This window comes from Chamaea fasciata, unplaced genomic scaffold, assembly GCF_029207755.1.
Source record: "Chamaea fasciata isolate MVZ Bird 193981 ecotype frontalis unplaced genomic scaffold, bChaFas1.0.hap1 SCAF_9, whole genome shotgun sequence".
NCBI classification, from domain to species: domain Eukaryota; kingdom Metazoa; phylum Chordata; class Aves; order Passeriformes; family Sylviidae; genus Chamaea; species Chamaea fasciata.
The window spans coordinates 26,096,716-26,121,182 of record NW_027094094.1 but is presented as its reverse complement, the minus strand read 5'-3'; the positions used below and the strand labels follow the sequence as shown (position 1 = coordinate 26,121,182).

Below are 24,467 nucleotides of genomic sequence, written 5' to 3'. Positions count from 1 at the left end.
CTGCTGAATTGCAGGTGTGTCTGTCATCATACAGCCCTGAGACACGGGAAGCAGTGAATTAGACTAAGAATTTGAGTGAGAAGCTGCTCTACCTATAGAGGAGAAAAGCCATTTTCCCTGGGTGCATGCTGTAAGTCTTTGCTTCTCATTTCTGGGATGCACAAACTATTGTTTGACAAATTCTATCTGATTTATTTTCTTCCTCCCTTTCTTCTGTTATTTTTAAGAGTGCAATGTGCAGCCAAGTTAAACTTCGGGACTCAGAAATTAGATGTCTCTCTCAATATACCATATTTTTCACTTCCCAGCTTTTCTTTCTATACCATTACAATTGCATGTCTGACAGCTTTTTCATATTCATTTTACTGGATGTGTTCTTAAAAGAAAAATAATTATTTTATGTCAAATATGATTGGAAGGGGGAAGGTCTCCCAAAATACTCTGTAGCCCACTAAATATGGAAATAAGTTATTTGTAAATATGCCTATAATTACTTTTCCCACAGAAATTATTATTCTTTAATTGTCTAATGACAAAATATTCCCTGAGGCCTTTCCCTATGACTTTTATCTGACTACACATTCTGATGGCTGGATCTTTACTGCACTTCAATAAGAAAGGTGCAGGTCTTTTTGAATAGCACCAGCCAGCATTATTTTGACCTCATCATTTGAAACAGCCTTTCAATCGCCTGAGCTGAGATTGTTTTGAGGTATTCACATTCTGGAGGGCTTCTCAAGCTACCTATGGTGGCAGCAGTAACTGGGAAACAGAAAAAGTTGCTTAAAAATACTTTAAAATAATTAAAGGATTGTTTAACTTATATTAAGGCCAAGGACGATTCACTTGGTGCAGATTTTATATGTACACCTCTCTTCCCATAGGCACTGAAGAATTCCCCATTCACTGTAAGGATTTCCCCATCATCCTGCCTCCACCTCAGTCCTGATTAAATTCACACATACAAAGTAGAACTCTTTATATCATCAGGTATTTTCTGTGAGCCATTTTTATTCCTTTTATCTTCTTCCTACTTTTCCTCAGGAGCAGAGATTGTTGAATTACTATTAAATATTACTTCTGGATGGAAAATAGGAAGGAAGGTTGATTTTCATTCCAGCTGAGCAAAATCTTTTAATTTACAGAACCTCCCAAGCCACTCTAATCAATTAGAGAATACATTTATATTTTGTTTTGATCATCAACTTATTTTGATTCTTCCAGTTTGTTGATTAAGCTCTGATTAAGTATCTGCCTCTGACAACATCCAGCCTTTAAGTGGTGTCATATTGTGAAGAATCCATTCAAAATACATATTTTTTAACTATATGGCACCAATTTTGAAAACAATAGCATAAAGAACAGCAAAGAAAGAGAGCGATCAAGAGCTAGCAAACAAATCCTATTCACAACCAAAAGCTCATTTACATGTATTGTGAATATTCCTATTTGTCTGTGGTAAATCTAGGGGTTCGGCTCAGGGATTATTGTATGGAGAAATAAGCAACTGCCTGGCATACTAAAAGGGAAAATCTCCACAGGGCACTCCACCTTTTCTGTGCTACAGACCAAAACAGATTTTTTCAAACAATAGCACTGTCAAGAAAATGCTCACTGAATTAGCACTTTAGCTAGATATATTTTCATCAAAGAACACTCTGATTAAGCAAGCTTATCTCTATAAAAGGGCTGTTTTTTAAAGGAAGACAAATTAGTTAGGATAACACATGGACTGATCCATGCCTTGCCCTATAGCATGAAGGAAATCTTAAGAACTCTAGTTTATTCTTTTTTCCTTCTTTATTTTAATCTCATCCTCATTCAGTTGCATTCCTGATTTGTGATTTCCTTTTAGTCTCTGCATTTTTTTTTCGTTTTCCTCACCAGAAAAGAAATAGGAAGGATGGAAGCATGAGGGATGTCTGATGAATAGATCCAGAAGAAGCTCTGGACTCAAGCAGGGCCCTGGCTGTCATCCTGCTGCCTGTGAGACTTTGAAGACCAGCAGCACCAGACCCAGGATCCCATGGGAAATGTTCTCTTCTCCTCACTGCTCTTTTCTGTGCTGGGAGCTAATGCTCCAATTCTGGGAGATGGTGAGGGCCAGAAATGTGACACCATGGACCCGAGCTGGGCTGAACAGATGTGATCTTTCAGCAAAGTAGGAACAGATACCAGAGGGCAGGAGATCGGGTCCTAGTCTGGAATAGGGTCTCACACATAAATACAGGGCTGAGCTCTTGAAAGGATTTCTTGATTGTGTCAAAAGGACAAGACAGACACGTGGTGGTTGTACAGGACAAGAACGTGCTGCTGCCAGACTGTGAAGTCACAGCTGTATTGAATTTCTGGCTGAGGGGGGAGAAACAAAGGAGGGAAATGCCAAAAAATGCACTTTAGATTTAGAGGAACTCTGCTCTCATAGAGCAGGGCCACACTGCCACAGAAATACATCAAGAAGAGTAGTGGATGGTTGTTGAAATCATCAGACTGCAATGAGTTCTTGGTACACTCTCTGATCATAGGGATATAGACACCCAGCTCCTGACACAGCCCAGACTCCCCTAGCTCTTCCACAGTTGTCAGTTTTCCCTGTCAATTCACTCACTCAAAGACAGGTCCTACCTACCACATGACTGCAATGAGCACTGGGTTCCATACATTAGTCCCTCTATTTGATAGAGTTGAAAAAAGAAGAAAAAGAGGAAGGTACAGAAAGCTGATGTTAAGGGAAGGCAGTTATTTTTTTGTGTAGGGTTAGAAACTTATTCTTTGTTGAGGTAAAATAGGTTTTGAGCACCTCTGATTAGCTGCACCTTCTTCTTTTACAATAATAAAATTAAAAGCAGCAATGCAAACAAAAATCACATGAGGTCATAGGAGCAGTCTGACATTTCTGATGTAGCATATCTGCTCCATAGAGTAGCATATTCCTAGGGTACCTCTCTTTGGTCTTGTATTTTCCGATAATCTATCATTTCTGAATAAATGTAAACCCAAGACATATTTAAAGCACTCCCTGTTTTGAGCTGGCAATAGGACCTGTGTGTGAATTTACCTCACTATCTCTGTTCTAATTATTAACATTCTGAGTTCCTTCACAATTAACAACTGCTGTAGGAGATTTTGTCACGAGGCATAAAAAATATGAAAAATATTAGCTTTATAAATAGTAAGATAAAATATAAATAGCACTAGATCATGGTTTTATTGTATTAACAGAAAGTGAAAAAAAAATCTTATCTCAAGTTTTCTGATTTCTTTTCCCCTAAAAAATCTTAGACCTATGTGGAAAATATTTACATTTGTCCCTACTAATGGAAAGCCATAATTCTCCTCTGGTTGCACAGTCTGGAGAAGAGGTCTGGTCTATTATGCAAGTGATCTTGCTTGAAACACTACCAATTATATACTGACCCAGGCTAACAAATCCATCCATATTACATGCAACCAAAACTCCCATCTGCTCAGGCAGTGAGAAAAAGCTCTGTGAGCTGCTCCCTTCTTGGTGTCAAGGATGCCGTCTTGATGCCAAGATACATTATTTGGTTTATGCTGCAGATGCCACCATGAGAAGCTCTGTCATGCCCACCAAACAGAGCTCCACATCCATGTTTCCTGCAGGGTTTAACATGGCAGATTGTATAAACATTCCCTGGGTCTGATGGTTCTCATATCCCTCATATCCAAGCCCTGAAATCCCTAGTACAGGGAACACCATAAGTAAGCACCATGCCTTCAACAAGTCTGTCTCAAAGGAGAAAAGTACTTTTTCCAGGGCATCCCAGTTGTGACTACCATCCATCCCCACTTCTGACTGTGGAATAGCTAATTCAAGACAGACTGAATGAAAAAGAAGACCAGTAAACAATTTCCCATTCATGAACTGTTGCTTAAATGTAAACTGCTATTTAACAGTTCAAGAGAGGCTGGATTGTACTTTCCACTACTGTTTGGACAGTCCAGGCTTTTCCAGTAAAAACCTTGGCTTTCAGGAAACCATGCCTTCTGCAACTAAACTGTTCTGCTCCAAAGGCTGCCTAGAGACTATTACACATGCTCAGGTAACAATGACAGATTTCAGTCTACTGCAGTTAAAATGTTTCACTTCAAACATGCTTTTAGACAGAATGCCAATATCTGTCATAATCAACTTCAAGCTCATGCTGAGTAGCCTTCTAGTCTTTGCTAGTCCTCCTGAGGACCAGGTTAGACACTTCTCACAAGAAAGAGTTTCCATTTAAATGTATCAACCTTTCAAATCTCGAAAAGTAGCCACTGTATGAGAGAACAGAGGACAGAAAGCAGGGTTGTTTCTGTGGGTGTATTCACACCAGTGAGACCACTCTGAGTGTGTTTTTCCTGTTAGTGTGAAGCTGTGGATTTGAAAAACATCAAAGCCTAAACTGTCAGTCCAATGAAATGTTCATGAACAACATTCAGTCCAAATATGAATAATATAATAATATTATTATAAATGATCAATTCATAATAATCAATTAATAATCAATTCTATTTGCCAGGCTTGATGATGACAAAGTTTTTGTTTCCTTTAAAACATTTTTGTATGTTCTGTTATATCCCATATTTTATGTTAAATTATACACATTTTACGGGCCAGGTAAGAAATCTAGTGAAATCACATAATGCTTATCTTATTGCAAAAGAGCAACTATCTTCTCAATTATAAGTAGTTTGCCTATAAAAGGACATTATGGATAGGCTAGAGCTAAGATTTTTTATGTGTTTACATGTAGAGTAATAGAAGCTGATAGTGTCATCTGGCCATTCAAACAGGGAACATCCAATGGAACAATCAGGGAAGTCTTCAAAAAGACAAGAGGTGTGAGGGAAACCCTGGGTCCCTTTATGGATACCAGCATGACAGCTTTAATAGTGCGAAGCTGTCTAGCTGATCTCACATTATGCTGTGGAGACTCTCCTCTTTTTACACGTATCCAGGGGAATGTGTCAGAAAGTGTCTCCACAGGCCTAATTCTATGATGTGGATTTTGACACAGATGCTGTTCGTAGGCACGAAAGTAAAAGCTCCATAAAATCTGAAGGAAGCAGAGTTTAAATTGAACCTAAACAGGCTCCAGCACAGCAAAAACAAAGGCATTTCTTAAAATCAAATTTTCTTTTCAATCCCCTCGATAGTTTGTACTTGCATTTTGCTATGCAATTTTGCTGATCAAGCACTCTTAAAATGAGGCAGTTGAACAGAGCAGGTTCCTGTCTTTTAAAGATGAAACTGAATAGAAATTGGAGATGACTAACAATCAGTTACTCACCTTTGCTGTAATTATGGTATTTGGCCAGTAACTTTTATTGAGGTAGGTTAGAATTTATTGCTCATCTGAGACAACTGCTGTTTTTACATGAACTTTCTGAGGTTGCACTGGCCATTCAAAGGCATAGCAAATTTCCCAGGTGCCCATTTAAGAATATAAAGATATCAAAAACTGGGTAATTCATGGAAGTGTTTATAGGAAGCCCAGGCTTTTAACCCAGTATAAAACAGTATAGTGCTTCGACCTTGAATGATGTGAAAAGCAGCTTATCCACAATTCGTAGATGTGATTTTAAAAGTTGTAAAGAGGAAAGCAAATATGTGAAAGAAGAAAATGTCTGATTCTCTTACTGTGTCACAGAAATATGGCAGTATTATTAAGAAAAGATGGTAATTCCAAGCATTACATAAGGAGAGCAAAATCTTACTACCAATCAGTGGAGAAAACAGAAAATTAGTATCTTAATTCACCAGCACTCCTTGCATGATTTCATAAGAACTGTACTTACCACTTCAGCAGGAGTTGCTGCTGTGCACACAGCAGATGCCAAGTCTGCTTGCTGTTCCATGGAGGGTGAAAGAGTTATTGGAAGAACTGACAAAGTGCTTCCACAGAACAGTGCACAACAAGACCCAGTCAAAGTCCAAATCTAATCACTCAATCATCCTGAGCCCACCAGAAATATGCAGAAGGCTCTCGAGAGCAAACATGAGTTTTTTTCTAAGTACAAACTGAAGGCAAACTTTAAAAATGAGAAACAAACAGTAAGCATAAGAGCACGTAGAAATGAAGGTCTTACTGTGGTTTTGGTGAATAAGTCCTCCTAGGCTTGGTTTAATCCTGACTCAGTCACTTTCTGGGTTTTCGCAGATGCTAAACACGTTGCACGTCCCTGTTCCTTCCAGCAGTCTGCACTGTGCCACTGATGCTCCTGTTGCTGTGTTTCTCTCCCTGTGTGCCCCTGTGCTCTGGGAGTTGCTCTCCCAACAGCATTTTCAACAGCTCAAAGGGCAGAAGGGTGTCCCTTCCTTTCCAAGCAGTCTCTCATCTCACAGACACTTCCTTTCTGAAAAACATAACATATAAATAAATAAAATATGTATTGAGCACCATGATATGGAAAAGAACTTTTCAATATAAGTACATGTTTCTGTATATTTTCCCACATTTCCTTTTATCTCAGAGATTCTTTAAATTTCTAAATAATTAAATTTGTGATGGTTTTAATTAAAACAATAAAACTCCATATCTATCTATCTATCTATCTATCTATCTATCTATCTATCTATCTATCTATATCTCAGTGATCATTACAAATAAAGTACAGATACTGAAGAACTCACCATTTTTTTTTTGTACCGGTACTTTATTCCTCGCTAATGACAGGCTCGTGCAGATATGTACGATGGAAAGGAAACTTATCCAAATAGCACATTATTAGTACTCAAAATTTTCTTATATTGCCACAGAGATCTGATTTGGCATCTTTATATCTTAATTAAACAATCATTTAGGAAAAAAAAAATATTTATTAGCCTCTATAACCTGTCTGATCATGGTTTATTGTATTGAAATTTGCTTTGATCCACCACCAGTGGAATTGTCCCAGAATTCCATATAAAACATTTCATTGCTGGAGAATACAGATTTCTGTATAGCAGCTGTGATTGAGTTCAGACACTAAATGTTTAGGCGGAAATGCTTTTCTTAAAAACATGTTTAGTAAGATGTCCTCTGGAAAGAAAACCCTTTAGTTCACCTTCTTATCAGCTCTGCCCAGCCACTGCTGTTCCCCCAGGTTTTGTAAAGATCCATACCTGAACAGGTAAGAGATTCAAACCAGAGCCACCACTGAGAGCAAGGCAGGCAGGCTTTGGTCATCAGCCTTTATTTGGCAGATGACAGCTTAACAATTAACACATGCACACATTAGAGCCACCTGCAGAAATGCTGCCCCTCTAGATATGGAGACTTGCTTGGAGTATCGTGGCAGGAGAGAAGCCTTAGGAAACAGGGAGATTGAAGTCTGAAAGGAAATGGGCTTCAAGCTTGTTTCTGCTGCTGTGAAACAGCACACACTGCTATTACTGAGTAAGGCTGTTCAACATGGAAATCACTGTTAGAGTGCAAGGTTAAAATCCCTGTCTTTGAGGCAGTAGTGTTGTAACACCACTGCTCACGGGAGGAGGTACTGTATTATTAGTGCAACTGGTGTAGCTGGAAAGAATAAGTCCATTTCCCCTGTACCTTATTACTTCTCAGGTGGAAGAATAATGTCCTTCAGTCACGTCCTTTCTCATCCTCTTCTTCTTCTCTTATTTCCAGCTTTTAGGCTGTGACTTTGATGTACTTTTCTCCCCTCCCCTTAAAACAGGGCTTCTGGCCTTAAATCTCCAAAATACTGTATTATAGTCATCTAACAATTAAATAAGTTACCAGATTTAGAATGCAGTTACTATAATCCATTACTTTTAGGACATCTATAAGACTTGGATGATTACCTCCAGTTATCCCTTCCAATCACAACTATTTTATGATTGTATGGTTATAATGTATAATCTTAAAAATTCATGAATCAAGACATTCTGTCTGCTGAGAGAAGAGAGAATGCTAGCAGATCTAAACAATTCATTGGCTTTACCATTGCTTTTTAGGGCTCTTGACACTGCGGTTGAGGGAATTTCCCGCAACTGGAAGGAGTAGATGCCTGGCAGTCAGAAAAATCAGTTAGTCGTCTTGTTTTTATACTCAGTCTTTAAAGGTTTTCCAAATTTTCTCTCCTTTAAAAAACCAAAGCATCTCAGAGAAATACACTTTTGTTTGGGTGGTTGGCAGAAGAGACGCTGAATTAAGCTGAGAAGTCATGCACTGTGTTTCAGTGAAAACAAACTGAGCCCTTAATTGATGCAAACTGATTTGGGGATCACTAAATATGTAATGACCAGAATCAGATTATTTTGGACTGCGGCCATGTTGTCCCCTACTGTTGGTGCAGTCCTTTGAGCAGATTGCTGAATTACTGCTGTTCACAGCAAACACTGAAAAAAGCTTCTCAGTTTTACTGATGATATTCTCCGGAATCTCACAACCTCCAGCATAGGACAAACAATAAGAATTGGTTACTTATCAGGGGTTTTGATGAGGGGGAAATGCAGTGCTTCTGTTTTATTTTTTTTTCTGGATTAAACTTAAAAAGCAGAGTTTTTCCATTGTTGTTTGTTTTTCTCTTAGAGGAGTCATTAAAACTGATTGCTCTGGCTGATTTACAAGAACTCAGGTTAAGACAATAAAGAACTAAAATGCTTACTGAGAGGATAATGCAATTTGCTTTTCAAGTTATATCATTGCAGGTGGGCGCAGCTCTAAGTCTGAGCATTCCCATAGAAAATATCCTCAAAGCATCATGTTAATAGACAATAGAAAACAGAACAGTTTTCACAGAAAGGATAATTCCTGGAGGCAGAATATTTGCTAGTGAAATGAAATAAATTAGCTTTTAAAATTAACACTGTGTGACATACAGATATTACAGCCTACAACTAACCCATTCACCTCCAGTTAAAAATAGTTTGCTAATTATAGGAAAAACAAACTGGATTAACCCTCCATGCCGTCAGGTAATTTTACTACTCAAAAGTCACAACATACAAAGTGAAGGAAACCATATGATCTGAGATGAGAATTTCTATCCCATTCCTCAACACAATACAAATGTGCATAATGGCAATCCTTTTCAAACTGACAATACTTTATTGTAAATCGAACCCACGCACATCTCTCCAACAAATGCTCCAAAAACCCCCTTTATTATTTTAAACCAAATGATCCAGCAATCAGCAAGTGCCTGAGGGGAAGGTGGCAGAGAATACTTGACCTGCTTGACTAGAGTTGCATAGCCTGTGACAAAATTTGTTATTACAGCTGTATTTTCAACACTGGAATATGAAAGTGACCCTGCTGTGGATGCTTGGTGCAGTCTTTACCCTTTCTTTAGGCTCTTACTGCTAATTCCTAGGAAAGGAGTAAGAGAGACTCAAATGGATCATCTGGTGCATCCACCCGCCCCAAATCAACTAAAACATTTCTGACAGATGGTTCTGTAACCACTCTAAAAACCTCCAGCTTCCCCAGCCTCTATATGCAAGCTATTCTAGTCCTTAATTATCTTTGTCACTGGAGCATTCTTTCTACAAAGCTCCTCCTAAATCTGCTTTTGTTCCAGTTTAAGCATCTTACTTTTTCCCTCACAACTTGAAGAGAACAGTTTGTTCCTCTTTCTCCTTGCAGAAACTTTTAAAATATTTAAAGCCTGCTGTATCTCTCAGATTCTTAGGCTAAAATCCAGTTCCTTCCATTTTCCCTCACAGGCCTATATAATATCAGACATAGCTGGTAAGAGGACAAGACAGAGAATATGAGGTTACCTGGAATTTCAGTCTGAGGAAGTTAAAACAGAGTTAAAGAGGGGTCAAGGCACTTTCCATACAGAAATTGAATTTTGATCACATCTGAAAGCTTCTTCTACTTTGGCACTTCCAGGAGTCTTATCAAACAAACAAAGCAGCTACCCTTCAGCAAAGTGGCACAGACAGAGTTCAGAAAAGCTGCAAGCAACTTCAACTACCTCTGAAACAAACTGTGAAAGAGCATCAGGAAAAGTTTGTTCTCATTTCTTCTAATCAACCCAAAGATTCGCATTCACATAGTAGCAAATCTTTCTATTTGGAGAGTTTCTTCTTACAATATGGAAAATATTGTCCAAGTCACCAGAGGTGCTGACAAATGGCTGACAATCTCAGCAATCCTTGGGTTCAGCTGAGGTCCTTTCCTGCTCAGTGCAGGAATAGGAAAGTGTCACCACCTTCTCTGCCATTTGCTGAGATAAGCTCCAGGTTATCCAGAATACTTGGTGCTACTAAAGTCCTCGTTGTATTTCTGATTGCTTTAAAATTCATCCTGGGCGTTCCCCACTAAGAAAGCAGCATTACAATAGTGCACATTTGCCAATAAACGGATCATTGTGGAAGATCAGTTTTCAAAATAGGAGAAACCTTCTTCATCTCATTTTAATATGAAAGCAGACTGCATTACCAGTTTTGGGTTGTTTACTTCATACCAGTTAGAAGGGTTACTGACAAGTTCAGTAACCTGTGCCTCAGAAAGGCAGGGGCACACAGAAGCAGAGCTGTGCCCCTGACTCTGAAGTCGTGCAGAGGCACTTGATTTAGCAATATGAAGAATCCTGAAGAATATGGGCTGCATGCTTGCTCACAGAGAGCTGTACAATATTTAATGCCCTCTAAAAACAGAGGATACAGTTCCTCACTAAGATAAGAAAGCAATCTCAAAATTAAATCTGCAGTGGGATGTACATGGCCAGGGCCCCTTATGTTTCTCTGCTAAGGGTCTTGGGGAAGGAGATCATTACCATGATGTGTTCAAAACAGTGTAGAGGGGAAAAAGCATAGCTTCAGAACATCTGATAGAGATTAGAAATGTTTGGCTGCATTCACAGATCAAACAAGTTAGAAAATCCATAGCTCTTTAGATAACTACCGAATCTGAAAAAAAATTAAATAAAATGTACCCTATTTCCTTCTGTTTTTCTCTCTGTAAATTGACAATAGGATAATTTTTCTAACTTTTCTATATATTTACTCTAGAAGGGAGAAATAGAAGATAATTTTTAGTGGATGTAAAGCAGTGAGTATGTAGGAGAGCAGCTAAGCCTCATAAGACTCCTTCTGATAATTGGGCTTGCTTTAATTATATAAATGAGAAGTCAGCAAATAGCATTTTATATGCAGTCTTTGAGAAAAGAAATGCAGTGCACAGTCCAAAATACTAGAATTCTAGTTTCAAAGGAAACATATTAATCCTTCCAGCCCCAATCTGCTTATTCTGATTTTTAAAAGTCTGACTGAAAAACCAGAGATTTGTGATAGCCAGTGAAAATAGTAAAGAATAAGTAAACCTAGTTTTAAATCACAGGCCCCAAGTGATGTGTTGTATCTCTCTTGCAACTATCCAGCTGGGGGTACACTGGAATTCTTCTCTAGGTAGGGGAGAGGTCTCTGAAGCAGAGAGCTAACAAAGAATTTCCCTAAGGTGACCCAGAGGCAGGGACAGAGCCCTGAGTTCCAAGCCTTGCTCCTTTGCTAATATCAGGACCATTGACATGGATGCTGTTTGCTGTTGCGCCAGGTAACGCCACTCTGGGATCAGCACAGGCAGCTCAAGCAGATTAATTTATAGCATCAGTACATGGCAAAGTGTAAATAAAGCAGTTGCAAGATAAATATGAAGCAAAACCTTACATTCCACGCTGGCCTTAAGCGTCGTGCTTTATAACCAATGCTTAATTCAGTGTTACGAGGTTCAGGGTAATTACCTTTAAGGCAGAGGTGTCTGTCACAGCGAGTCCTTGCTCGACCCTTGATGGATGACATTGACAGACAGCTGGCATTTCAGGGCAGTCCATGCAGCTCTTCCAGGCTGTACAAGAGGGGAAAAAAAAAGAAGAAAAAAAAAGGAAGTAATTACAATCACCAAAGACACAAAGCTCCTTCTGTCTTCATCCTTATTCTATGAGCATTTCCCCTTCACCTTCCACATTATTAACCATGTTTTTAACAATGGAATAAAAGCTAGCACAGAAGCCACTCATCTAAGGCAGATGGGAAATGTCAGGTTGAAATTATAGGTTGGAATGTAAAAATTACAAAAGAACTCATGGCCTTTACAATATTTTGGTTTGATTTGTGAATAAAGTATGGATACCTATGGGAAACATTCATTCTCCAAATGGCTTTGGCTAGCATAACTCTAAATAAATACACAAGCATGCTGGTTTTCTCTTAAAATTTGGTAGTTGCATTCACATTATAATTGCTAAGTGATATTTGTGTTCAAAACAGCACATTAATCATAAGAGACATGACCTTTAGAAAGATAACATTCTTGCTCTTTTTATTTGGTTTGGTCTTACCTTGGGACAAGATAACTGCATAAGTTAAGGTAGGTCACACTTAATACAAATGGAAGAAAGGAGACAGTCATTTAAAACATGCCACCTACAATTTTACCTAAGAAAAATACAGCTATGTGGAATTTCTCCTATAAGGCTTAGCAGAGCACTGGAAATCTCTAGGCCAACTAGAACTTAATTCAGCTACTGCCACAAGAGACAATTAAAATGCCTCTACAAATACACTAGCAACAAAAGGGGGGCAAGGGAGAATCTTCATCCTATACTGGATTCATGGGGAAACACAGTGACAAAGCCTGAGGTACTTAATGTCTTCTTTGCCTCCGTCCTTAACAGTAAAACCAGATATTGTCCAGGTACTCAGCTTCCTGAACTGGAAGACAAAGATGGGGAGCAGAATGAGGCCCCCATAATCCAAGGGGAAATGATCAGCGACCTGCTACAAGTGATGGGATGAGAGGAAATGGCCTCGGGTTGCACTAGAGTAAGGTTAGGTGGGATATTAGGAAAATGCTCTTCACCAAATGGGTTGCCAAGCATTGAAATAGGTTGCCCAGGGAAGTAAGTGGTTGAGAGCTATTTAAAAGGCATGTCCACATGGCGCTTAGGAACATGGTTTAATGGTGATCAGAATGTCTGAGATGAAAAAAAAAATGTATAAAAAATCAAAACAATAACTTCCAGAACAAGGTTTTTTTTTTTTTTTCATGTTGTTTGAAGCTTTTTATCTGGACAAAAGAGACATCACTGAAGCTGAAAAGACATCAAAGACCTCATTGTTGCAATATATGTTCAGAAAGTTTGTTCCATTTTACTCCCTTCAAGACCACAGAGGCCATTTCAATAAAAGTCATAATGAAAAAGCCTGAAGAAAATATGCACTCTTTTACACTGGTGCACATGCATGAACATATCTATAATTCATAAAAACTTATAAAAAAAGGGATCAGAAAGGAAAAAAAAATTGAAGTTGATTCTTATCAGCCATCCAAGCTTTTTGCTGTGAGGGGGCTTAGATCAGTACCCTGCATTTGCAAATCCCATCCCCCATAATATAATTATATGATCTGTCAGAAATGAAATTGCACGTCATGAAATACTGCACAGCTCCATTAATAATTAGTGTTTCCATTTCCCAAAGCAAATTGATAAAACTGGTATTTGGCTTAGTTTTTGCAGTTCCAGAAGCTCTGTTAGGCTTGTGTTGTTAATTCAATCCTCTACAGCTGGACTGATTAAGGCAGAGATTTTCAAATTGACCCCTTTTGCCAGTATGGAGGGCAGGTTAGATTTAAAGGAGTTAAAGAAGGTTCAGAGTCAACAAAAACGCCTTTTAGGACACAACAAATACTTTGAAGATTTTAAAATTTACTTTTTAAAGAATCTATTCAAATTAGCAATCCTTCTTTTATAATTCACTGAGAGGAATCCAGTGGATGTGTGGAATCAGCCACGAAACTTTCTGCCCATATATTTCAGCAGTCTGAATCAGGTGGCATTTGCATCAAAGATATTCTGCATTTTTGTGATACTGATATAACCTTCCAGAGAAACCCCAAAGGAGTACAAACCTCAGGGATCAATTGATTCTGAAAGCAGATCTTGTCCTTGCATTTGAAAGCTGTAATTCTATGACAGATACCCATCTGCGCATCTCAGTCTCACATCAACCACATCAACCTAGCTTAAGGTCAGATATTTCTGAAAAGCAGATATTCACTTCCTTAGGAATTAAAAATAGAAGCAAACCTAAGCAGATGAAGATACATATTTAGGCAGCACTCAGCAAATGCAATTTTAGAATACATGCAGGAATCACAGAATGGTTTGGGTTAGAAAGGACATTAAAGATCATATTGTTCCAAAAACCCACCACGGACAGGGACACCTTTCCCTGGACCAGGAATCTTAAGTGACTCCTCTGATTATTAAACCTTGAGATTCTGGCAAAACAGCTGCTGCTGTCAGCTGAGCAAGGCTGGCTGCTTGCTAGAAACATGACAGTTTAAAACAAGGCAATTGTCAATTTTGGCCAATCCTTGTTTTCTGGAGAACGACATATAAATTAGGAATAGAACTGCTCAAAAATCAAAGCCATCCTGCAGGGAGTATCATACTCATTCATATGGAAAAAATGAGTCTTGGCTTATTTAAGTCTTGTTTTCCAGGAATGCAATTCAAAAATCATCCAGATTAAACCTTTATCAATTTCAGCTGTCTACATTTCTATTAGTACATTGAATTGTTTTGGGACACAGACTAATGAGAATGATATGACAGCTATAATTTGAGCTTGAATTTGCACAATTTGCAGGTGCTTCTACAGAATCCAAACACTGATTGGGACATTCAGAAAAATGGGGAAAAAAAGAAGAGAAAAATAGATTAAAAAAAAATACACACTTAAAAATGCATGTAAGGTAGTCACATTTCTGGGTTTTCCTCTAAAAGACTAATTTAGGTTTAGAATCTAGATCTTTTTATTTGTCTTTCCCATGGCAGATGAAAATAGCAAAACCAGGAAGCTTCCTCTCTGCTGGAAATTGAATGTAGATTTTTATTATTGTTTTCATTAATAATCATGTATGACACTCTGTCAAAAACCAAAAAAAGACACACACCGATATTCCAATAGCTAATTATATCAATATGCTATTATTAATACACAGCATCAGAGACAAGCCTAAATATTTCACACAGTGTGAAATTCTAACTTGATTTTTCTATTAGAACGTGCTAAAACCAAGCAGACCTCATCTACCTGAATGCAGAAGAGACAAGTGAACAAAGCAGAAACAGCAGGTGTTAGTGCCTGTACCACATGTTCTCCAGCAAGAGGTACTGTGGTGTTGACTGCAGTATTTACACGCCTGTGTAGGTTACACTGCTCTAAAATAGAAATGCTCATGCAAGTAGGAGAATTCATATCCTGAGAAAGGTGACACAGAAATGTCTGTCTGTGATTTATTGATTTGTAATGCCAAGTAAGGTCAGCTCAGCAGCAAACAGATATTCTGTATTAACTATGCCTTTCTCTTGGGAATACACAAGGAAACTTCTGGTTAACCAAATAGAAAGCATAACTTTTCAGGTTCATAGAAACTGTGGATGAATATGGTCACTACAGAACCATATTTGCACCATTAAAAACACACTTTCAAACATTTCTTCAAGCCACAGAGATCACCCGAATATGTATGAATTTGGAACAGCGCCCACATTGCCCTCATTCTAACTTGCACACTTGATTAATCCAGAATCCACAACTATGAATTACATTACATCTCTCTGTCAGTCTTAGCAAATGGCTTTCCAAAAAACTACAGTGGGGAAAAAAACGACAAACCCAAACAAACAGGAAATACTGTGGCTTTGTATAGAAATACCTTTCTTGCCTGTACCCCTACTGTCTGCTGACAGCACAATGCAGACCCGATTCCTTTTCAAAGACCTTGGCTGTCTTGTTAGTTGACCACCAGAAATGATATGCAGGGGATCTGAAGGTTAGGTTGGAAGCTGGGCAAGAAGCCAAGAAAGTTGTGTGGCAGCCACACCAAAACCCTTCCATTTCACAGCTCTTCTACCTTTCCAGAGACTTGGTAAGAGTTAAAAGAGTATGAGGAATATGTAGCGAGGTTCAAGAGCAGTTCAGATGTAGCAGCAATGATCTAAGCGCACCATGACACATAACTCATCCTTTGAGTGCTATTACTAGTTTTCAAAAGGAGCAATGAAACACCCCTGGTTCCAAACTCTGAAAAGGAGTATAAAACCCAGTGTGCCATGAGAACCAAAGCACCATCAAGGGGATCAGCAGATCTAAATGAGTTTTTAATGGTAATAAGTGCTGACTGACCTTTCCCATTAAGTAACTCACATGTCTACAGCAGACACTGGAATATTCAAAGAGCACTAGGCATAGGTTAAGTGGAAAAACTCATCCTTTAGAAAGAATTAACAGTCCCCATTTATAAATACAACTGTTTTCCAGGAAGACAATTTTCAACAATGTTCTTGAGGTATCTACCAGCTCAGATCTGAACAATACCACTTATGTCATTACACTTATGTGGAAAACCACCCCAAGCACGGGACTTGAGAGGAACTGGGCAGAATTACCATGCATCTGAGACACTAGCCTGGGGTTCATTAATTGGTTCCAGCAGTAATCTGGGACTCTGGAGATCTGGGGTTTACTCTCCTGCTTTGGAGTACATAACCAGTGAAGTCTGATGAGGTGACCTCTTGCAGCTGTGCCTAAACTTCTAGCCTGCGAAATGGGAGAATTGTTCCTTACTTCTCAGAATGAAAATTAGGCAACTCATTCTGTATGCAGTAGGACAAATAAAGTTTCTGGGTGTATACATTTCCCCCTTTCCCTTGCTACAGGGTATTCATCTTCTTTTGTGTCTCCATGACATCTGTGCTGGACAAAATCGGGATATGTAATACCTAATTCAAATAACAGTTGGCCAGCCAATGCCTCCTTCCTGACTGGCTCACCAGTTGCTTCCAGCCATATGTACAACAATTCAATTCTGCCAACTTGACCCTTAGTAAACAATGATTTATGGTTTCCTGCTCTATCCAGCTTTCACTTTTTAAAAATCAAGATACAAGAATCACACTCTGACACATTCATTACCCTTTGAAGCTAATATTCCCTCAAAATATTGTCCTGTAAATCAGGAAAAGGATAAATTTGATACCTCCTGGATCTGCAGAGTGGGAAGGTTAGTTACAAATAGGCAAGAGTATGGGGATACAGATGGAAAATAAAAAAGACGTATGCACGGTTATGAGGTGCATGCTTTGAAATGGTAGAGCATTATCCCTCTCGGGTATCAAGATATGTCCTAATCATTCTGGCCTGAGGTTACAGTGAAAGTAAAATATTTCTCAGTCAGGTAGAGTATATATCCCTTGTCACTGAGTCTGAGGGGTCCCATTCACTTGTACATTTCATAATTCTGGTTCTTTGGTGGCCATAATGGAGGACATGTCTAAAATGTGCAAGTAATCTAAGGATCTCATGAATAAAACTTTAAAATTCACAAGACCTTTCCTTCTCTTCAGAGAAAACATAATTCCAGCCAGTTTTATTGTAATAATGTGGACTTCGGCATGTCAGGTTGAAATTCTGGAAAGCTCCTTTACACATCCAGACTGAGGGCATGTGGTCCATACAAGAAGGACTTATTTTGGAATGGCCTGTGGGTTGGGAAATTGCCTGAAGAGCACTGGAAAAGAAAGCTTTTGGATCCTGCATGAAGACTTACAGTGGGAATTCAGTTTAAGCATGTGCTCCTAGGCAAATGACTCTTAGTATTGCCATTCTGCATCTTTTTTGATCCACTGCAAGGATTTTTAAAATTGCATTACATAAAATACATGCATTATTACCTAATTTATTTAAATACAACTGTCAGCTCTCATGTTCTTACTCTTTCTGAGATCCTGAAAGACACAAAAGTCTCTAACACAGTGAAATAAAGGTCAGCACTTTATTGTTTCACTTTGTCTTTGCACTGCTCTTTCATTCAAAATATCCCTTAAGGATGTTTTTTACTAATGTTTATCTGCTGCACAGTCAATAAGAAGACTCTGTATATAACATCATCATCTTCTGACCATTGCTGAGCTACTACTAGTAATCTAAATTGAATAGAGAAATTCACCATTTTCAACACAAAGCTAGGTTTTCAGAGAGCACTAAGCACATGACTGAAGTGAGAGAGAGGTACAAGACCAGAGATCGTACAGAAACTAGAAAGACCACAACTGGTAGAACAGAATATTTGCTTGCTGAAAATAATTGGCTTCTTCACAGAATCACAGAAGGTCTGGGATTGGCAGGAAACTGTGGAAATCATCTAGGCCAACCTCCCTCACTCAAAGCAAGGTCTTCCACTGTGGGTTGCTCAGGACTGTGTGCACTCAGGTTCTGAATAACTCTGAGGAGGGAGGCTCTACAACCTCCCTGGGTAACCTGTTCCAGTGTCTGATCATGCCTGCAGCAGAAAGTTATTTTAATGTTACAATTTTCTGTGGTTAGCTATCTCCGTTCTGAGTTCAGAGCTGTGTCAGTACGAGTCTTGACATTTTATGTTGTAAAAAAATCTTTTAAGCCCATTAAGACACAGGTAACATAATGATAGAAGGCAGCCAGCACCTTGGGATCTGCATTAGAGTAACAGTTCTGTGAGACATACTTCGGTGAAGGATTTTAGTGGGTTGACACAAGAACTGCAGAAGGCAAGCTGATTTGTTTTGTGGTGTGTTTGTGGCAGCTTTTATTTAGAGGGATAAGAAGTCATCTCTGGCAAAAGCAAATTAGGTTTGATTCATATCTACATTTGTCTAGTACATTACAAAAGCCACAAGACCTTCAAACCATATTATAACTGCTCTCAGGCAGCTCTGTGGAGACTTGTGCAATAACAGAAATAGCATGACTTAAATGCACTAAAAAAGGGTTACATCATTTCATAAAGATGCTTCACTTAGGGTTGTTCATTTTATATTTTAAATCAATTGCACTTCATGCTAAAAAATACATCAGGATGCAAATCCTCTTTTAAAAAATGAATTTCTAGAGGGCAAGGAAAGACAAATCATTAATAAAAAGCAACCTTGAATCTGATCTGGAAAACAATTCCCTATGAAAAAACAATTGCGCTAATCCAACCAAACAATTACACAGGTGCTTCACCTTATTCATAGAAAGCCCCTAGATAACTACCTCTTTCCTCACTATACAGGAACATTTCCAGGCAGTCTCAGTTCCCAGATTGCCATAACCCACCAGCCCAGTGTGCCTGCACACCCCGTAAGCATGGACTGAGTGCTTCTGTCATCCTTGCACGACATGGAGCCATCATCTAAATAACTTCAGTGTATATGTCTCACATCTCCTCCCGGAACACCACAACCAAAAATATAAAATAATCTAGTGCCAAGACAGACTCCCATTGATCTCAGAAACCTGTCCTATTTCAGCTATTGTCCATCTTTGAAACATTAAACTCTGAAACATCTTTTTATGTTCTTGGAAAACACGTAGTACCGGGAACGTTATGAAAATTCAAGTACTTGATCATCATCCTGTTGTCATTAAGGATTTTATATAGAAGCCATCATTATTTTTCATTGCTTAACACTTCTCTCATTTCTTCTCCTCTTCACTGAGCCACTCAGAACGTTTTAAGCCATATTACCTCACCCTATTCTCCTTTGTCTCCCTCTCCTCTTTTCTTTTGCAAGACAGGTGTGTTTTAATTAATCTTTTAATTTCAATACATAATCTCATAACTGTGATCTTTCTCATAGTAGCTTACTGGTCCTAAACTCCTTCCATTTTGGTATTCATAGGTTTCTGATACAGCAGTAACCTGAAATGGAATTTTCAAGAAAGAGCCATACTTGGAGCCAAGTCAACATAAATGATTAATTTCTATTCCATAATGCAAGTATCCATAGTACTACTCAAAACCCTTCTGACCATTTGTGCTACTTTGTTTCAAATTTATATCCCCCTTCCTTTCTCTTATAAATTCCTATCTGCACAACTGGTTTACAGATTTCTTGAGTCATTGTTGATTATTTGCATTATCTTTCCTAAAACTGTTTTGTTTCATTTTTCTGAGTTGTAAATCACTTGCTTCCAGTCTAACCTTTCTATCACCTTTCTAACAACTTTGGCCTTATCTTCTAAAAAAATAAAAACCAGGAGCCTTTTCTGTAAACTCTTCAAGCACTGATTCTGATTTAAATTCCATTTGCACCCGTTCCACATGCAGCCATGCATAATCAATACCACCAGACAATTCTATGATCACAAATTCTATCTAGTGTGGACCTGTCATCTGGATAATTGCTCTCCAGATCAACAGTTTTTGATCTCACACTGCTATCACTGAACTTTTTTGAATATGCAATCCATATATATATATTTGTAAATAATGTACCTGTGCTACTTTAGTAACATATTATTTATGTTATAAAAACATACATAAAAAAGGAAATGAAAAATAAAAGGAAATGAAAGGTGAAATAAGCACAATTTAAAAAACCCTTAATTTTTTATTAAAAAAAATAAATTTAATAAAAAACCCCTTTAATTTTTAATACATAAAGTATTTTCTTCCATACCCCAGTAACTGGGAGTGCACTTGGGAGTGCACTGCTCAAGCCCTCGTCCAGGATACATTTCCATGTACATCTCTGAAGAAGTGAGAAAACAATGTTCAATATTCCCCCTGTTTAAACAATACCAAAAGTTTGTGACAAACTGAGGAAACAAAGACCATTGCTCAATCTAGCCTCATCTACCTCGCAATACTTCAGGATTGTTATTTCTACTTTTATCTTTTCAATATTTGTCTTCTACAGCTGAAAATAGGGCTTTGTAGCTCTTCATTTGAATTAATCAAATTAATTAGGATGCCAAACTTGACATTTTTCTTGTTCTTTTCAGCACATCATAACCTTCATTATTTATAAATGAAGTAAAGATGATTTAGATGAAGAGGAGTAATCATTTTTAATAGAAGAAATGAGGTAGTGTGCTCAGGAAATTTATCTTTTAATTATGTTTCCCTTAAATAAGTCCACAATAATTTAAACTACAACATGAGACACTTTGGTATATTTCATTCGTTATAGCAGTTCCCATTCTGGAGAAGCTCCTTTTTAAAAAGATTTGTTCTAAAGGCTTTTTTTGATTGGGTCTTTTTGTTGATTTGTAGTTTGTTTTTTTTAAATCTGACATAGACCAGGACTGTTGAAGAAGGATAGTAACAAAATAACCTCTCTGAAGTAAACATGATCAGCACTATATCTAAAAATATAATGAACTGAGGGGGTAAAAATTCCAGAATTTCTACTAGCTTAAGCAATAATATTTTTACATTGTAGGCTGCATTTTATTTTCACTCAATGTTCATTTTGAATGAAGTGCTGTTCACAGATCACCACTGATATCACATCTGAACTTCAGAGCAAGTAAGGTTTTTTTTTACTTTACTTTTTGTAAGAAATGTTCTTTATAGTTACCAAACAATTGGCATCCAAAAAGGGGAAAGCTTCCCTGTTTAGTGTACTTACTGAATACCATTAAACACTGATATCCCATTTCAGTTTAAGTAATTAGTTTTGATTGTTACAATTAATGTACAGCTGAGTTCACGTAGATCTAACTTCTCAGGGTGGGGAAGAAGACACCAAACCCATCACCACTAAACAAAAAAGTTATGCAGGAAACTTGAGCAAAAGACAAACACAGTCCAAACTGTAAAATAAAGAAAGCCAGTAGTGTTTTCATTAAACCAGTATTAAAAGAATTTCTTGGTGCATTTCATCATAAAGGAAGTATCTGTCAAGCTTCCATGAATCTTCCTCGCTTTTCAGTGCTAAAAGGAAAGGAAGCACAAAATATGTTTTGTTCATCTGCTTTTCATGAGACTTTTCTTCTTTTGATAGATCAAAAGCCTTAGTTGGACTGTTTGTCTTTCTATTTTGCTGCCACTGCAAATGTCCTTCTGTGCTCCTGACAGCCTTCAATTCATTTCTCTGGGTTAGACAAATACTGCTCTTGAAGCTATCTCATAAAGCTGTAGACTTTTTTGTGTGTCTCCCTGTATACACTTTTTATTGCCTGTTGTGCCTATCATACCTAAGGAACTCATTCCTGTGGGCTCACCCAGGATATAAATCCAGAGAAGACCACAAAATTACATTGGGACCATTGTCTGTACAGGTGGGTCTACTTGCAGGACAGAAGCCTTTTCCTAAAGAATGGAGGAGTAATTTAGATCAAGGCTTGACTGATATAAATCAACAGGGGTAACAATGGCCCCTGGAAAGCTAAAGTGTTGGCAAACTCACTGACCTTCAACCCTTTGTTGAGACGCTTAATCTCCACTATCAGCATGGAAGCATACAGCTACCATTCAGTTCCTTTTCAATTTGGACAAGCTTTCAATCTATTTTTATGTGGGTGAAATGAATGCCTCTAAGTGGTCCTGGGTAGTGGTGGTGAACAAACTTTGAGCTTGTTCTAGTCTGAACATCAGTGGAAGTAGGATAAAGGCATAGACAGTCCCCAGAATTTTTGTAGGTGTTACTGCCCAAGTCAGTACAAGTCTGTTGACCTGGCAAATTCCCTGCTGAATTTGCAGGACCTGTAGTGTACATGCTGACCTAACCTGGTGTTTATTGAGAGACTACAAATACAGGGTGCCATCTTTAGTGTATGCAAGGTAAAACATTAGCATAATGTAATTCAGGAGATTCGCACGTAAAACAGGCTGGGTGCATGAAACAAGGTTACTGCTTTCCAGAAAAATCAATGGGAAATTTGCCACTGACTGCAGCAGAAGCAGGATTTCATCCAAAGCACGTAACTCCATGTCTATCAGTTTGCACACTCATGGTGGGTTTCGACTGAGAAAGTTTCGAGCTGTGGCAACATGCCAGGTGGAACTGCTCTGCTGCCCGGAATGATCTGAACTGGCTGCTTCACTAAACACATGCAAAAGTCTTTGCTGTTGTTGTGGTTTGTTTGGTGTTTGTTGTTGTTGTTGTTGTTGTTGTTGTTGTTGTTGTTGTTGTTGTTGGTTTTTTTGTTTGGTTGGGTTTTTCTGTTTTTTTTTTTTTTTGGTTTGTTTGTTTGTTTGTTTTTGGGGTTTTTTGTTTGTTTTTGGGTTTTTTTAACACACACCAGTTATGTGCCCTGCAAGTCATTTGTTTACTGTTAGCTGGGGGTGGGCTTCCCGCATAACATCTTTAAAGAACTACCCCAATTGAGAAGAAAAGGTGTGGGAAAGAGAGCTAAAAATCCATAGCCAATTTCTCAGATACAACTGCTAGCACAGAGGTCACTCTGTGATCAGGAATACACCTCATGCTCTGTCATAATGAACACAAACACCAAACTGATGACAGAGAAACAGCATTGGCAAATCTACAAACTGTCTAAATTCATGTATCAATCACAACCATGGTATAAATATTCTGAGCATGAACCTGTCACCACAATTTCTAGATGATTCATTTCTTTTGATGGGCTGAGCCACAATTCTGGAATTGAACATCCCTGAACTTTAGGATATTAAAATTTCACTTCATTATTTTTATAATATAGGACACTAATTTTTTCTGAGTTGCAAATTTATGCTTTGGGGCATTAGATGAATTCTGAACACCTGCCAGTGTCTGCTTTTCTTTCTTTCTTTCTTCCTAGAAAGGAATATTTAGATTGCCCCAAGGCAGCCTTTGGACTGTGGCATGATGCTTTGTTACCTGTTAAAAGGAATGCTCCTAGCTATAGGGAACAGTGGAGGAAAAGGTTCTCCATCAGGGGCAAAGATGAGCTTCTTCCAATAAAAAGGGTTTGCTTGTAAGGCTTACAGGGTAAAATACTTAAATACTTCATTTTTCCCAAGTCACAAATTATTTGTATGACAATAGGTAGGGCTGGGCAGAAGCTAATTCTAAATGTTAATGAAAACTGCATATAAAGAAGCATTATTGAAATAAACCCACACTCTGAAAGTGGACTTAGATTGTGGATTAATTCTCTCTCCCTTTTTTTCAGCTAAATGTGGTTTTCAGAAGGAAAATTCTCTGCCTGCGTAAGCTATAAAAAACTTGGAATGCTTTTACCACTGTGCCCAGGAAACCAAAGAAATACATATTTTACTCAAAAAGTAGATAGCAATTCAAATATTTCAACCTTGCCTGAGTGGTCAGTGGGAATCATGAGTTTCTCTAAAAGATTTTTTAAAGTTACTCTCCCACTAAAAAGCCTCAATGCTTTTTTTGAAAATAAAAGTACCATCAAAGGATAAGAACTGCAAATGAAGAGGTGAAAAAGTGTGCTTATGAAGGCTCTGATAATACTAGCAAATCTGGTAGTATAAATCTAGGTAAGGACATGGCTTTCAGTGAGCCTATGCTCTATACACTTTCTGCAAATGCGGCTAAACAAACTTCAATTTTTTTTTTTTTTACTTTTAATTCATTTGGCTGTAGGAACTTTTTCACCTCTAGTTTTCCTGGTGGATAAGTGCTGTTAATATTGCTGTTTTAAAAGGCGTTCCTGCTAGTATGAGTTTTTCCTCTAATTAATTAACTAAGATCTCCTCTTTTATTAAACTCCAGACATCATCAGCCAGAAGGAGCTG

General features: G+C 38.1%; 1 long non-coding RNA gene across 1 annotated transcript in view; it reads right to left on the bottom strand.

Moving 5' to 3' along the window:
- Positions 1-4,561: 4,561 nt before the first annotated feature.
- LOC136294110 (uncharacterized) overlaps positions 4,562-24,467 on the bottom strand; it is a 102,267-nt gene continuing 82,361 nt past the window's right edge. Inside the window, exons 2-3 of the long non-coding RNA XR_010722314.1 lie at positions 11,686-11,789; positions 4,562-6,360 (exon numbers count right to left, since the gene is read on the bottom strand). This is a non-coding gene — a long non-coding RNA (uncharacterized lncRNA). The remainder of the gene's footprint in view (positions 6,361-11,685; positions 11,790-24,467) is intronic.